The sequence below is a fragment of the Apium graveolens genome, chromosome 4 (assembly GCF_009905375.1).
Source record: "Apium graveolens cultivar Ventura chromosome 4, ASM990537v1, whole genome shotgun sequence".
Classification (NCBI taxonomy): Eukaryota; Viridiplantae; Streptophyta; class Magnoliopsida; order Apiales; family Apiaceae; genus Apium; species Apium graveolens.
The window spans coordinates 291300101-291317806 of record NC_133650.1 but is presented as its reverse complement, the minus strand read 5'-3'; the positions used below and the strand labels follow the sequence as shown (position 1 = coordinate 291317806).

The window sequence follows — 17706 nt, the reverse complement described above, 5'->3', positions numbered from 1 at the left end:
AGGTTCTGGTCAATCATTCCACGCAAAACAATTTGGATGAGAGTCCATTGGCTCCTACTCAACGGCCTAGTTCGAATAAAAAAAACATATCGCTTTAACGATAACATGCAGAACACACACTATGAATTGCTGCAACTTTAATGTCAATGCTAACCCATGAGCACTTCATCTATCTTCCTCGATACCTCCAACGGGTACATATATTTAGGACTCAACTTGCCCCTTCTAACTAAACCTAACCAATTTCATTCAAAGTGAAATGTTGTCAATACCCACGATCCTACTTTTACATCCATACTCTTTCGATGCAAATCCGTCTTTCTAATCTTCATAGGGAAGTCCTTAAGCGTTTTATACCGACTTTCTCATTCTTTAGATGGCTGAGGATGTTATCAATAAATACAATTTGCTTGTCCAAGTAATCCTCATACACCATGTTCTTTAAATCCTTAGAGACGACTCATACACATGTTACTTCACATGATATCATCAAATTTGCAACGCTCATAACTGGTTTACACTACATTCTTTGACATGTTCTCAGGCTGGATCTCGAGTAAATTCTCGAGAAGTTACGCATTTCTTAAACTAAGTTGCATAAGTAATCAATTCCTGATAGAAGTTATTTATTCTTATTCGTCTCTTTGTTAAACTTCCGATAATCGGTACACAATCTCGTAATTCCATCCCTTTTCTTCTTTTTTTCCAACAATATCCCTAACTTATTTCTTCTTTTTCTCGCATTATTGAAAGAACTTCTTATATTGCTTCTGTACACTTATAATTCGCTTCTTCTAAAAACCACTCATTACCTTACTACGGGACAACCAGCCCGATCCTAAAATCATATCAAACTCTGCTAGTTCGAAGGGTGTCAAATCAGGTGCAACTACATCTGAATTCTAAATGCTCGATCTTTTGGTCCTTTTAAAAGTTCTGCCTCTAGCTATGCTGGATGTTGGCCCTTGGGATATAGTATCTTGAGTAACCGTTCTACTACTCCTTGCAATATACCCAACTTTTCCACAATTATAACACGTAACTCCTGGATTTTCTGGATTACATTCCAATGCGTAATGACCCTTATGTCCATATTTAAATCATTGCACATTCTTTTTGCACGAACCACTGTGTCTCTTGTCATAGGACTTGCAATCCACTGCTGACTTGACTGACTGAGCTAGAGTGGAAGCAATTGAAGTAACACTTGACCTAGCCTGAAATAAACTCTGTCTCCGGAATCCTTTACTCCTGTTTCGGCCAAACCGATTCTCAAATTCCTGACTGGATCCTCCTTGGTCTGCCTTGTTCATAACACCTTCCGACTTTCTTTTCTTATCACTTTCTTCCTTAACAACCAGCTTCTGATCACTTTCCACTACCAGAGCGGCCTGAACCATAGAGGAATATGTCTTGAGTTGTAATGCCACAACTCCTCTGCGAATCTCAGGCTTCAACCCTTGCTGAAACCTCCTTGCTTTCTGAATCTCCGTACTTACATACTCAGGAACTAATCGGGCCAATTCTGTAAATTTGGCCTCATACTCCAACACACTTCTTTCACCTTGTTTCAGTTCCAGAAACTCGACTTCCAACTGATTTCTTAAACCATTAGGAAAATACTTTTCCAAGAATAATTCTGTAAATCTTGTCCAAGAAACAGGGTTTTCTCCTTCTAACTCTCGAGCTGACTCCTACCAATAATTTGCTTCATTCTTGAGAAAGTAACTCGCATAATTGGTCTTAAGATCATCATTTACTTGCGTGAGGGTAAATGCCTTTTCCATTTCCTTTAGCCAATTCCTGGAAACAACATGATCCACTTCGCCCTTGAATTCTGGGGGTTTAACAGACTGAAAGGATTTAAATCGGGTAGTTTGGTTTAGCTCTCGTTGTTGATATTGTTGCTACTGAAGCTGTTGGATTAACTGCAGTTGTTGTTGCTGTTGCTGGCGCAACAAATCTAGAATTTCATTTATAACTGGACCCTCCGCCAAACTACTACTATCTTCCTTAGACTGGGTAGCTTTCTTGGGTGGCATTTTCCTGAAATATAACAGGGAATTTATTCAACATCATAAAAAAATTGTATATAAAAAATGTCACCGTTCAAACGGTGCACTTGTGTCAGGAAAATGCTGCCCAATCAAAGCATCCATGTTTTTTTTTCTTAGGATCCATTTGTAAAAGATATCTATATTAGCAACACTAGCAACATTAGCAATGATAACAGTAGCAAAATCAACAACAACGCAGAAAACAGGAATATAAAGGTACTAAACATTATGGTATGCCCTCTCAATACAACCACCAAGCAACCTTCTAGCACTATTAAGTTACAACACTAACAGGTTTCCTATACCGTAAGGCTAGACGGGTTATACTAGGCATAACCCCATAAAGGGTAAACTGGTAACTCAAGTTAATCTTAAGAATCACAGGCTTGGCTTACGCACTAGTTTGAGCTTCAATCAACCATCCTTCCCAAGGCAAATTCTTATCTCTTACAATTGACCATCTTCCACGGAATCAGCTTTTCTAAAGCTGCAACCTTCAATATCGAATCATGAATCCTCTCTTTTAATTGATCAATTGGAGTATCAACAGAAATATCAGTAACACATCATAGTATACGTTGTATCTTTCAAAGTAGGGTATTTTCCAAAAATTTGGGCGGCATTTCCTCTATATTATTGACTACCAGTCGGACTCAAGCCGACACCAACAATCAACCAACAACCCTATCAACCCATCAATATCAACCACACCACCAACAAGTGTACCAACCATCTTCCACCACTCAACTCCACGGTTCACAATACTGTGACACATAACATATTAATAACCATATGTATCACTAACCAACTAATAAAACGGGGTTGGCTATTTCAGCCATAATTACCAACAAGCAACCTCGCAAACTAGGTCAACTTAAGGACCTCTGCTAGGCCTACTAGTCCAAGTTTCAGCCAACCATTCTTCTAAAGGCGGTTCCCTATCATTTGCCATAGACTCGACAATCACTGAATTAACTTTTCTAAGACAACAACCTTTTCCAATGGATCACAAATCCTTACTGTTGCCATCATTTCAAAAAAATGACCGGATACATAACTTTTATTTCCCCTGACGGTCAACTCTTTGTTTACTTCCCACAACTAGGACGATTTAACCACAGTGGTTACCGAAGGAAATTCATTGCCATAAAATACCAAATAAAATTTTGAAATCAGGATAATCCATTCTAAAAGAGATGTGAAGGAGATGCGGATATGATTGGGAGCAACCATACAAGTACGTAAGATGGCCAATCTTAGTACCATACATTTTACAACACATAATTCGGTGGCGTCCCACCAGACCCTTTGTCACACAGACAAATAGTCACATCATATGTATTGTTTGCCCCAATCAACCGATAGAACCTCTGAGGAAAGAAATATAAGGGCTCAAGGTATAAACCTCAGTACTAATCCACATTCACTATGGGACTCGGCTGTCATGGCAGCCGCTGACTATTACCCTTCCACCTGAACTTTCATGATCAGATTCGCTCGCTCGAGAAAAGAAACTAGAAACCTCAACTAGACATTGCCAATGATACCTACATATAAGGGAGACTTACTAAAATCTAGGGCAGTTCCAGCCAATCCCCAACAGATATCAGGGTTACACCTTCGAACCCTTGACTAAACTCACCGACTCGCTCCTCTGGTTGAGTTGCTGACTCAAATCTATATAGAATAAACCTTCTTGCACAGTTCTGACTCTATTCCTAACCTAAATCAAGGACTCAAACCTGTACCTCTGATACCAACTGTGACGGCCTCAACCCCGGGGTCAGTAGTTGACGTCATCAATAACAATATAAACAACATAACATAATCTAACTCAACATTATTATATAAACACAATCCCTTTTTCCAAGATCTTTTCCAGGTTTAAGTATGACTTAGGTTACAATCACCACAAAACCAACTTACTAAAGACAATCCAAAAAATACTATCTTTGTTCAGCAACTCAACCGACCTGCTTGGGTCCAACACAACTACCTCAAAGGAGCCTGACACGGAAGGAACTGGAACTCTACCCTGACTATCACGGGAATATCCCCTAAGCATCTGCAATACATATATAAAACATTTGGCAAGGGTGAGCAATCAATTGCTCAGCAGTACTACTATATGAATAACAAATAAAAATGATTTAAAGCAAGCAGTTATAGGAACAGAATTCATAACTTGCCATAAACATGTAAATCATGTATAAACTGGATCTCAAAACTAGCATGCTCTGTAAAACAAAATCAACTGTCGTGTGCTGTGCATAAATACCAGTGTTCAATTTTAGCATGCTATTTCCTTTCCAAAACCACTGTCCATTGCTGGACCCATAAATCACCTGTCCCGTTACGGGGACTATAAACCATTAAACCTTTATCAGATATATAAAAGAGGATGAATTCTAGGGACAGCTGATCAGTCTATCCCACCACAAATTTCGTCCTGGAACTCAGAGACTAGCTAGGTCCCTGTCATGCTGGACTAAGCGGCCTACCAGTGCGCGCATCCGACTTAGCCTCTTACGCAACCATGCTGGGCCGTTACCTAATAACGGACCTCTTACGCCAACTGACCATCCAATATCTGATTTATTTTTATCCAGTTTCCAAAACCATTTACACCTATCTCCTTTTTAAACAATTACAACACACATTCTAAAAATCCATTTTTTAATTTTTAATCACAATCTAGAGATAGGCATTTTCAAAAGTTACTTTTTCCCCAAAACCTCATTCAGTAAACCATATTTAAATACGGGGAATACGTAACTTAAAATGTTCTGTTCCGGTACGTAATTTAAATCAACAACTATTCATATATACTGAACTGTAAAAGATTAGTTCAGGGGTACTTGCATAAACAGAATTATTTAATTCAGCGATATGTAAAACATTTATCTATTCTAAACTGAGAATAGGGAAAACAATATTTGCATAATAGGATTCAAAATAAATATCACTTGAACAATAAGTGATGATAGGGATACTTGCCTTGCAGAGCTTTACAAATATTATTGATTGACCTTGAGTCGACACGGACGCTCAGACTTTAACGTCTAACCACTAGATTACCCTGGATTCGACTCCAACACTAAGGTCCTTCGATTGGAACCTTACTGAACTCGTCGACTTTCCACTAGGCTATCCAACGCCAACTCTTGGGCTTTCTGACTAGCACCTACAAAGTCGAAATACCCTAATTTAGACTTTCGATTATGCTTGACATATCCTCGCTAACAATCTACCCGAACGTTAACAAAACCCGACTCGTAATACTTCATATAATCTTACACGTATCAATTAGGGTTCACGTCTTCGAAAGTCGGTTCGGTGTTCATTTTCAGAAAATAGGTATATTTATCCTTTCATGAAATTAGGGTTATCGGTTTTCGTAAAGTATTTCATCACAACACATAATAGATTTCGTACAAAATAGTTACATATAATCGATCGACGTTTCGATAGCCATTGGGTATGGCCTCGTATTTCCGTAATTAAATTTTTCAGAAATCGGACAGCACCTCCTTTGATTATCGGCTAACCCGTCGAACATCCCGACGTCCAAACAAACACAACTACAATCAATCGCAATCCAAAACCCAATCACCGATTTCAGTCATCAATATCAGTCCCAAAATTCTCAATTATCAATTAAATATAATTATTAATTATTAGTCGTATTTTTATGTTTTATATCATATTTTGTATTTTATTATTATTATATATATTTTTTTTTAAATCGTAGGACTCTGAACAACGTCATCACCGTCCACCGTCGGCTCGCCGAGGCTCATCGCCGACGGCGGCAAAATTCGTGGGTACCCTAATCGGGTTTCCAATCACGAATTTCACCGATTATTCTAAACATTTCCCGCACGTAAAAGTATATTTTATATCACAAATATTCCCTCAAATAATTTCCCTGCAGAAAATCAAATAATTAAATAAATAAATGAACCCCAAAACAGACGCGTGTAGTCACGCGCTCAACACTGCAGCAACACCCACAAAACACAAAATATAGCCGGAACAAAACGGAATAGACGAACACAGAACACAACTTTACCCACTCACGGATTGAGCACACACATACCCAGACTAAACACACAGACACAGAACACATATACGTATATATATATAACAAAATTAGGCAAACGAAGCAGGAAACGGAACCAACCGGACCGACGATCGGAAAAGAGAGGGCGGAGAACGGAGCAACTAGAAAGGAAAGGAAACGGAAAAAGGGGAGGAGGAAGAATAGGTCAGGAGAGATCGTGAGAGAGAGAAAAAGGGAGGGAGAGAAAATAACCGAGAGAGAGTGGAGAGCAAGAGAGAAACGAGCGGAGAGAGATGGGAGGAGAGAGACAGGGGTGGATTGTTTTGGTTTTATTTATTTATTTATTTTGTCTACAAATCATTTGTAGCTAACACGTATCACAAGCAGCACAAATCAACTGCCACGTGTCTATTTTGACCGAAAACTTATCTCTTATCCGGGTTTTTGCAGAAATAACGAATAAATAGGCAGGTAAAATAAACCTGAAAATTACCCTATTAACTTTAAAATATTGTAAATATCCCGAGATTACTAAAAACGTAAATTTTAAAATTTTAAAATAATTTCTAAAACACTGGTTATACCCGTTTTTTAACGAATACACGGAATAACGTGCGGGTGAACTTAATACCAAAAATTCTCAAAATAATTTTAAAATTCTCGGAATATTTCAAACTTAAATAAATATGAGTTTCATAAGTTTAAAGAATTTTGGAATTAAATACGGATTTAACAAATAATTTCAATCAGAAAATCATACATGGCTAAATGATTGAGGAAATGTTGGTTTCTCAATTTTAAAAACTCCTAAAAATAATTAATAAAATTATGAAGCCATAAAAATGATTTTAGGGATAACCCAAATATTTATGAAAATAAATCCTGAATTAAATCAACTTTAAATACAAAAGTAACGCAACATAGCTTCACGACGAATTACACAATTAATACACGAACACCACAATCACACATAATCAATTAAAATATTAACAAAATAATATCCAGCTGACTGAACCCATACACATATTTTATTTATGTAATTATTTAATAATTACACATTTAAACAATATATAAATATACGAGTCGTTATAGTATCCATGGCCTAAGTCCCTGTTGGAACCTTTTGGCCATCTTTACCTCCGTATTCACATACTCAGGTACAAATCTAGATAACTCTGAAAATTTCACTTCATATTCTGCCACCGACGTTTCTTCTTGTCTAAGATCCATAAACTTCATCTCCAACTGATCTTGCATATAGCTTGGCAAATACTTCTCCAGAAACATCTTGGTAAACTTTTCCCACGATAAATATTTTCGTTCAAGTAAAGCCTTAGAAGATTCCCGCCAGAAACTTGCCTCGTCTTTAAGGTAAGAACTCGCATACTGAGGTTTCTTTTAATCCTTAACTTCTGAAAACTCAAACGCTTTTTCCATTTCTCTTAACCACAACTGAGCTTTTATCGTGTCGGGAAATCCTAAGAACTCCGGGGGATGAAAAGATTGAAAGTGTTAGAAGTTTCCAACTTTAGGGGTTATGGGTTGTTGCAAAAGCTGAGCAAGTCGGCTCATCATGGTGGTATCTTGGTTCAATTATTGATCTTGGGTTTGAATTTCTTCTTCTTGGTGATTTGGTGAGTTGGCCATTTCTTACAAACCTGATTGAGCAATTATTTAGCAATACGATAGCATGGCATTGATATATAACAACAATATTTTATTACGAAATCACTTTTGCGGGTTTTAAGCTTTACCCAATTTGCACATGCAATCCTATTACTATATAATTTATCATATCATTGGTGTTTTCTCATGGCACTGGGTACGATTTTACGAAATTTTAACCACGGTTTTATAGAGACATGGTATACAAATCAGTTGTAAAGATTTTAGGGTCCACAATAGGAAACAAGATATATGATGGATTCAACAAGCCAAAGGTACATCGATAAAAAGTCTGATTATGACAAGTTCTAAAATAAGGTACAAAAGCAGGGTTAAACAGAGGAAAAACTGGAAAACATCCCCCTATCTAGCCCTAACTTCTAACAACTACTCCAAAGTTCTGAAATACAACATAACAAATGAAAAAGAGATCACGGCATCTGACCAAGTATCCCAAGCCTACTGGCGCTGAAAGGGAATAATAACAACTACGGGCTCCACCAAATGTCCCGCTTGATCAACACCAACATCTAATCATCCAGAATCTCTCTCAACACAACCAACGTCCAGCGAATGATCTTATGCAGCCTCCGGGCCTCAGCATCAGCATCACTAGTAGATGGTCCCTCTTCCAATCTCCTTCGGGCAACCTGTTCCACCATCTTAATCCGGACTCTTCACTCATCATCCATAATTGAAGTCCTCTGCCTAGACTCTCGAGCTAGCCTATCCATCAAAGCTCCCAACTCAGGAATGTAGGAGTAAACAAAGTCTCGATCCTGGGCTAATTTGCCACCAATACTGACAGGCACAATCTTAGGCATATCAGACTCTGGCTCAGGGGCTGGGGTCTCTGACTCTGGTCTCAAGGGTGATATCTGCATAGGGATTTCACTACTCTCAGATGGATCCTCCTCTGGATCTGAATTAACATACACAGGCTCCTCTGAAGAGGGTGAAATGGGGTCCACTGGGGTACCAGTCAAACTAATCTCAACAACACTGTTATATTCAAACATTGCTATATATATATACGTAAAAAGTTTTTAAATTTCCAAAAGGAACCAGAATTCCATTCAACCCTCCTTTTGTAATTATGTAGTTAGATTGTTCAGGAATAACAAATACTTATAAGCAGCTGTGTGTATTCTTGTATCACAGAGTTCTCGAATCTATATATATCTCTGTTGGAAAGATCAATCCACCAGAAAGTTTTTAAACCGTCTTGTTTAGTTACTTTGTGTTTAAATACTTTCAATCTTTTAATCCGTACTAATGTACATTCAATCACAACTATATATTATATATATTCAAAAGAAATTTTAATTTTTCTAAAAGAAACCAGAATTTCATTTAACCCCCCCCCCTTCTGTAATTCTGTTATTAGATTGTTAGGGAATAACAACCTTTCGAAACTTAGGAGCCCTAGTTATTGTTTCTTTCTCTTATAAACCATTTATTTCTAATTTTTATATCTATAATATAACACCACAGTCATCTATATATACTAGTTGAATTTTCCAACTAGATAACATTTACAAAAGATTTTTTTTATCTTTTTTTAGATATGCTTTTTTGTATTTCTATAAGTGATTGCTCTGATTTTTGGTATCAGTTTCTCAAGAATTTATATATTTATTATTTTATCCTCTTTTTCACAGGGGGAATACTTTATTTTTCTCCCAAAATTTTCATATATTTGTAAAATAGTGAAGTGACTTCAATATTTTGAATCCATTGTAGATCTAAATTTGGAGTTATAGTTGTATCATTTATTTAAGTTATTCAAAGTATCTTACTTGATTGTGTAATATTATTAAAATCATTTGGTTAATCTTTTATCCATTACTTTTAAATAAACTACCGTGAGTGTGACGCCCTCAATCTCGGGGTTAGGAAATGAGGACCCGCACACCTTTAAACTATGAATAAATAAGCATTAACCCCAATTAACTAATAACAGGATCAAACATGATTAAGTTTGAGACAAGATTACAACTACCAACCAGATAATATATATTACAGCCCAAAATAATACCAAATTTACATAATCGATTCCGACTTGGAACCGACAGATAACCCATCGTATCTTTACAAACTTTCCGATTAAGCGCTTGCTCACACACAACCTATACTACCTGCTCTGGCATCTGGAAGCCTACAACACGGAAGGGGCCACCAGGTACGCTCTGACGAGCAGTGCGCCTAAGTCTGGCCATCCTCTTGCTTAACTGCCATGTTTTAAACAAAGCATAATATATGAGTATAAAACTCAGCAAGTAACTAAATGACAGTTCTAGGATGCAATAATCAAAATCTATTCACAATACTTTTAAGGGATTCTCTTTTAAAATTCTAGGTGGCAGATTTCTATCTTCGGGCTAGGGAAGGTTTATGAAGAAATAGTTGAGCTTTCAAGAATCAAGGTTCAAGATAAGGCGAAAGCCGACATTCAACACAAATCATCAACAGGATCTCAAGGATCTTTCAAATGGAAAGCAAGAATCTATTCATCTTTGGGAATCAATTATATGATTGATAACAATATCAAAATAAGAATCAGGGTTCTCAAAGCTGTATGCTAAATAATAACACAATCAACTCTTCTCAAATCATTTCAAATCATTTCATTTTTCAAAGAAGCAATTGCTAAGGCAATGTATTCATTATTTTTTTATAAAGTGATAGGGATTCCTTGATTGGACTACTTCAACTTTCAATTAATGATAGTAATACGGGTGATCAGCCCGTACCGACCTCCATCTGGTCATTAAGGTACCTATGGCATACTTTCAGCCTTAAATTGGACTAGCCCCGCTAGTCTCTTATATGACTGGACTAGTCCCACTAGTCTCTTACGTCTCAATACAATCCATCATAATTTCATTTGGAAAACCTTGTGTTGGAAAAGAAAGGTTTTACTAAATTCATTTTAACATTAACAAGAATATGAAATCATTCAGACTCTTTCAAGTCGAAACTCATTCTTAAGTTCAATTTCAATAATTCAAAGAAAGTTAATGAATCAAAGGTAAGCAAAGTTCAATGCTAAGGATTTTGATCAAATGATCACAAGGTATACAAGTTAGGGAATCAAAACATTTCCAAGGATCATCATGGAATAAGGTAAACAAAGGAATGAAGGATTATTAGGCAAGGAGATTCATAAAGGTTCTTATAGGGTTTACAAGAATTCAAGGTATCAGCAGGTGATCAAGATATGAATAAAAAGGTTACTATAAAGGTTTGAACAATAATCATATCAAGTCATTACAAGAACAATAACAGGGTTTCTCAAGAATCAATAATAGGCTCATAGGGAACAATAATAGGGTTTCTCAAGAATCAATAACAGGTTCACAAGTGTTATAAAACATCAATACTCTATCATGGCATCAACAATATCCTTTCAATACACAACTTATACAAGTAGGTAGAGTTACTTGCCTGAATTCGCTTTCCAATTTCACAAGGGTTGAACTACTGCCACCTAGTACACCTTTCCCTTTCCTAGCCTGAATGCCCTCATGCTCCGAATCTACAATCCAAAATCAAAACCCTAATTAGATTCTCATTCGACGTTCCCGGAACGCTTAACAATTTCCCTTTATCGCAATACCCTAAGAATATATATAGTTACTCAATCATATACATAAGGCACGCTTATACCATGACTCGTATACTTTAACCAAATAGCTAACGAATCACATATTGCGACGCAATTACAACACATAGCTTATAATCCTTGTATTTAAACTCTATACTCGAGTTAAAATTATAATTATACAATCTCATATCAAGACGACTCAATCCTTCCTTTTATTTCACATTAATCGAACCAAAACCACCAAATAAACCAATTAATCCCTAGTAATCTTACATGCATTTACTTTGTGAAGTCCTATGATCAAATCAACCTCTTTTAGACCCTTAACCATTCGGCCCTTACAACGAAACACAGTCAAATGTACTCAATTACAATCATACATAATCAAACACAAATAAATCTCTTTTAGTAACATGCAAGTACAAGAATAACTTACACGATCAAGTCTCATCCTTTTTAATCCAAATACCGAATCAAAATCATAATCAAAATCAAAAATCAAAACCCTATTTTAATTATCAAAAATTTGAATCTAAAATCAACACAAACACCATCCAAAATTGACATGCAACCAAGTACTCATTTCGATTATCACTAGTAGCTAAATCAATTAGCATATAAGCCCACAAAATTAACTTAATCCTTTTCCAATCATAGACCCATTCAGGTTTTTCAAAAAAACACATATGCATAGATCAATTTTGACATGCAGGGCTTTAAATCACAATTTTAACTCATTTTAACCCTTAACTTAACCATTCAACTCATTTTCTTTACAAATCAAACTAAACCCGTTTGATTATACTCAAATCTTACATGCATGCCATGAAACTTTTCTTAGAAACAAAGATTTATATTTAATATCAAGTTTAACACTAAAATAAATAAGTAACTCATCATTCAAAATCAAACCCCCCTTTTTCTTTTAACAATATAATTCGAACTAACACCAAACAAAACCAAAGAAAATACTACATATCATCCGCTATACTTCTTCTATGATCATACACTAAGAAATTGAGATTTTCTTAGGTAAAATCAAAAGAAGTTGATTTCAAAACTAGCTTAAACACTTACATGCAAAAGGTAAACGGATAGAGAATGAGAAATAAGGAAGATTGATGGTGAAAACTTTGATTTCCAACTAGAATTAAGCTTTGCATGTAAGAGAGAGAAGAAGGGAGTGTATGAGAGAGAGAGAGCCGATAGGGAGAGCTCGGGAGAGAAGAGAGAAAAGAGAGATGAGAGAAAAGAGAAAAAGAGAAAGGAAAGAGATGGAATGAAATGGAAATGACCAAACTTCTCTCCTTTTATACTTACAAGTTAGTGGAAAAGAGAAATTACCCTTGTACCATTCTCTCATTATTAGCACAAATTGCATGCAATGATAGTATCATTTGGTTAAGTTGAATGGAGATAGTGGGGTAAGAAATGAAACATCTAAGCTTCTCTCATGTTGTGAGTGGAAATGCATACAAGGGTAAGTTGGTAATTTAAAAACAATCTAAATTCTTAATTTCCTTTTATCCTTAATCAAAAACGAATTTGATTAATATATTTTTGAATCAGAAAAGATAATCATGGCACGAATATCACTTTTAAAATATAGATCTTGAAATTATCTTTTCAGCCATATTTCAAAAATAATTTTTGAGCGTTTGGTTTATTTGTTATGGATTTTACAAGATTGCGCTCAAAATAGAATTATTACTCAATAAAATCATTTTAAAATACACCGATCATGAAATAAATCTGTCTATCATTTTTATAAAGTCTCTAGGACTATTTTGAAAATAAACAAACCAACTTCACACCTTGAACATACTCGGATAATTTTATAAAAACATTTAAAGGTTCAATAAACCTTATTTTAAATCAAATAAATACCTTAAAATCATTTAAAATCATCCAGATCACGTAATCATGCATACAGATAAGCAAACACATATATTCACACATCACAACTCATACTTTATCACAAAATTTTCCTTTTTATCATTACTTTCCTTTTTCACGTAACGGGTCACGTCTTGTCTGACGGCCCGATGCTGAGCGTCTTCAGACACGCTTCATAATCATTCTCTTTATATCAACCGACACATCACTGGAATATAATAATGATAAGTGGCATTTTATACCACTTAGAACGTCTTATAATAGCTTGAATTGATGTCTTGAAATCAAGTATTTTGCGTATTTAATGCGTTTTTCTAGTGTTTGTGCATTTCAGGGTATTACTTGCATTTGTGGAGAGATTTCATCAAGAATAAGCCTTAGTATGTGTTTGGCATTGCAAGTGGGAAGATAGGAGCAGAATGCAGCAGAGAACGGGAGCAAAACAGAGCATTTTCCAGTAAGGTGCTGGGCGTCCGCTCAGCCTGGCTGGGCGGCCGCTCAGGAAGCTGGGCGCCCGCTCAGGATTGCTGGGCGGCCGCTCAGGGGCGCGAATTAAAAATCTGATTTTTCGAGTTCTTGTTCTGCTGGACTTCTGATTTCTTAGATGGCTGGGTTTTGTGGGGCTTCTATATAAGTAGTTTTCAGAGACTTTCACGTGTGTTGAATCGTGGTATTAATCAAGGAGCAAGGAGACAAGGAAGAAGACCGTTTTAGCACATGGCAACGAAGAGGAAGCATAGTTTCTTGTGATTCTTTTATTCGTTATAACAGTGGATGCTAGTTTTCTTTACTTTGAACCTATTTACTCTTGTGACGTACTCTGGAATTAATATAAGTAGTTTTATTAATTATTCTCGTGTGTTATTATCATGTTTTCATATAAACCTATGGTAACGATGAGTTCAATCATGGGCTAATCGTGATCATGGGGTCGTAACGGATTTGCTATGGAATTCTTTAGTTAGTTGTTTAATACCTTAGTGTGTGATGATTGTATGATATCTAGTATTGGTTGTTCTTATTCGTCTTATGTGCGTCGCGAACATATAAGATAGGGTGTTAATCTCTTGTGAAGCGACAGTGGATCTTGAGATTTAGAACTTGCCATGCTAGCATAGGTTCATGTATGTGTATGCATGATTAATGGGTAACTCTAACCGTTTTACTTGTCCTGTGTAATCATAAGGAACAACTTGTGCTTAAATAGTTATGTTGTCAAATTCTGTAGACATATAGGGTCTCAATATAATTGATGATTATTCAACTTCTATCTTAATTTTGGATGTTCGGTAGAATGGTATTGGTACAACGAAAGTTGGCTTTTATCAGTTTTGTGTTGTTCGATTAATTTCATCACTGTTACATGCTAAGGGTAATAACAATAACTATTGAAGGAAGTAGTAATGAAGTTATGATCTCATGTGTGTTTAATATTGTTAATTCAAGTGTCTGTTAAGTGTTTAATTCTCGTAGTTAATTCTAGTTAATAATTAGTTAATCAATTCTATATGTTATTGTCTTAACATTGAGAAGTAATCATACATTGGTGAGTAAGTGTTAATTGAGCATAATTAGTCTGAGTCTCTGTGGGAACGAACTAGAAAGTATTTTATATTACTTGCGAACGCGTATACTTGCATATATTATTAGCGCGTGTTTTTCGCCCTAACAAGTTTTTGGCGCCGCTGCCGGGGACTCAGCATATTTGTTTAGTTTATGTACTTACCATCAGTGGTCATTAGGACTCATTGATTAAGACGTGTTACTTATCGTTTCTGGTTATGTTTCAGGTACTTTAGCGAGCGTTTATGCAAACACGTTCTCGTACTCGCAAGAGGACTTTATATACGATTGAGGAGACAGACTCAGTTCTTGATATTCCGGAGAAGATAGATTTTGAAGATTCGGATAAAGAGAGTGAGCAGAAAGAACCAGTAATCATGGGTGATCGTATAGTTCCGGTAGATCCAGCTCTTATGGACTTTTCTCAGCCTAAAATTGACGACATTCAGTCAAGCATCCTTCATCCGGCTATTTAGACTAACACTTTTGAAATCAAGCCGGGCACTATTCAGATGGTTCAGAATTATGTTTCTTTCGGAGGCGCTGCAACTGAAGACCCCAACATGCACATCAGGAATTTTTTAGAGATCTGTAGTACTTTCAAATATAATGGTATGACTGATGAGGCTATCAAGCTGAGGCTTTTCCCATTCTCTCTGAGGGATAAAGCTAAGGACTGGTTACATTCTGAACCAGCTGGGTCCATCACTACTTGGCAAGATCTTGTGTAAAAGTTTCTGATAAAGTTCTATCCAATGGCGAAGACTGCAGCTGTGAGGAGTGCTCTTACTCAGTTTGCGCAGCAACCAACAGAATCTATGTGCGAAGCTTGGGAGCGCTACAAGGAGATGTTGAGAAAGTGTCCACATCATGGTATGTCTGACTGGATGGTGATCGCTGGTTTTTATAATGGTTTGGGGGCCCAATCTCGGCCCATGCTCGATGTAGCAGCTGGAGGCGCTTTGTGGGCCAAAAGCTATACTGAGGCTTATAATCTTATTGAAACTATGGCTGTAAATGAGCATCAAAACCCAACTCAAAGGATGGTGCCTGGGAAGGTATAAGGTATTCTGGAAGTTGATGCAGCTACAACTATTGCAGCGCAGCTCTAAGCGTTGTCTATGAAGGTGAATTCTTTAGCCACCTATGGAGTCAATCAGATAGCTATGGTCTGTGAGCTTTGTGTAGGTTCTCATGCTACGGATCAGTGTTCTATTGTTAATGAATCTGTTCAGTATGTGAACAATTATCAGCGACTGCAACAGCCTATGCCAGCTACTTATCATCCTAACAACAGAAGTCATCCCAATTTCAGCTGGAGCAATACTCAGAATGCTATTCAGCAACTATATCAACAAGGCGTAAGTAAACAGTTTAATCCACCTGGATTTCAGCAACCACAGTAGTATGCTCAAAGGCAATCATATCCTCAACAAGGAGGAGCTGCTCCACCTTCTAGTGCTGATTTCGAGGAACTCAAGCTGTTGTACAAAAGTCAGGCTGTTTCTATCAAGACCTTGGAAAATCAAATTGGTCAAATAGCCAATGCAGTGCTCAATCATCAACCTGGCACACTTCCCAGTGATACTGAAGTGCCAGGCAGGAAGGAAGCTAAAGAGCAAGTCAAGGCTATTACCTTAAGGTCTGGAAAAGTTGCTGATGCTAAAAAAGCAAAAGACGGAGAAGCTGAAGTTGGTGATAAAAAAGAGAAGCAAAAGGAGAAAGCAGCGAAACTAAGGAAGACTACTGTTGAACACACTTTGCCTGAGGGTATACAGGGGAGAAACAACTCTATCCTCCACCACCTTTCCCTAAGAGAGCAACAACAAAAACTGGATAAGCAGTTCGGTAAGTTTCTGGAGGTGTTCAAGAAACTTCACATCAACATCCCTTTCGCTGAGGCTCTGGAACAAATGTCTAGTTATGCGAAATTCATGAAGTGTATTCTTTCAAGGAAGGTGAAACTGGATGACCTTGAGACCATTGCTCTAACGGAAGAGTGCAGTGCTGTGCTACAACAGAAATTACCTCCAAAGCTTAAAGATCCAGGTAGCTTCACCATTCTTTGCACCATTGGCAAGTTGTCTTTTGATAAATGCTTGTGCGATTTGGGAGCAAGTATCAATCTGATGTTGTTGTCTATCTTCAAAAAGTTGAATTTGCCTGATCCAAAGCCCACCTACATGTCTCTACAATTGGCTGATCGTTCTATTACATATCCAGGAGGCATAGTGGAGGACGAATTAGAAAAGGTGGATAAGCTCTTCTTCCCAGTAGACTTTGTCATTTTGGATTTCGAGGAAGATAAGAAGATCCCCATAATCTTGGGAAGACCTTTCTTGGCTACAGGTCGTACCTTGATAGATGTACAGAAAGGTGAACTTACTATGAGGGTGCAGGATCAGGATGTGGCATTCAATGTATTCAAAATGATGAAATTCCCTACAGAAGACGAGGAGTGCTTAAAGGTGGATTTGATTGATTCTGCGGTAACTTCAGAACTTGATCATATGCTAATGTCTGACGTATTAGAGAAAGCCTTAGTGGGGGAGTTTGATAGTGATGATGAGGATGACAATGAGAAACTACAATATCTAAATACTTCTCCTTGGAGGCGAAAGCTAGACATGCCATTTGAATCTCTTGGTACTTCTGATCTCAAGAATGTTGAAGGAAAGCTCAAACATCTATTGAGGAAGCACCTACTTTTGAGCTTAAACCATTGCCTGAACACTTGAGGTATACCTTTTTAGGTGATGAATCTACTTTACCTGTTATTATTGCATCTGACCTTTCAGGTAGTGAGGAGGACAAGCTCTTAAGGATTTTGAGAGAATTCAAATCGGCTATTGGAT

The 17706-nt window shown here is 36.9% G+C and overlaps 1 non-coding gene across 1 annotated transcript; it reads right to left on the bottom strand.

The window, feature by feature from the left end:
- Window positions 1-15621: 15621 nt before the first annotated feature.
- Window positions 15622-15728, bottom strand: LOC141722746 (small nucleolar RNA R71). The gene has a single exon (XR_012575751.1). It is a non-coding gene; the product is annotated as a small nucleolar RNA R71 (small nucleolar RNA).
- Window positions 15729-17706: the final 1978 nt, after the last annotated feature.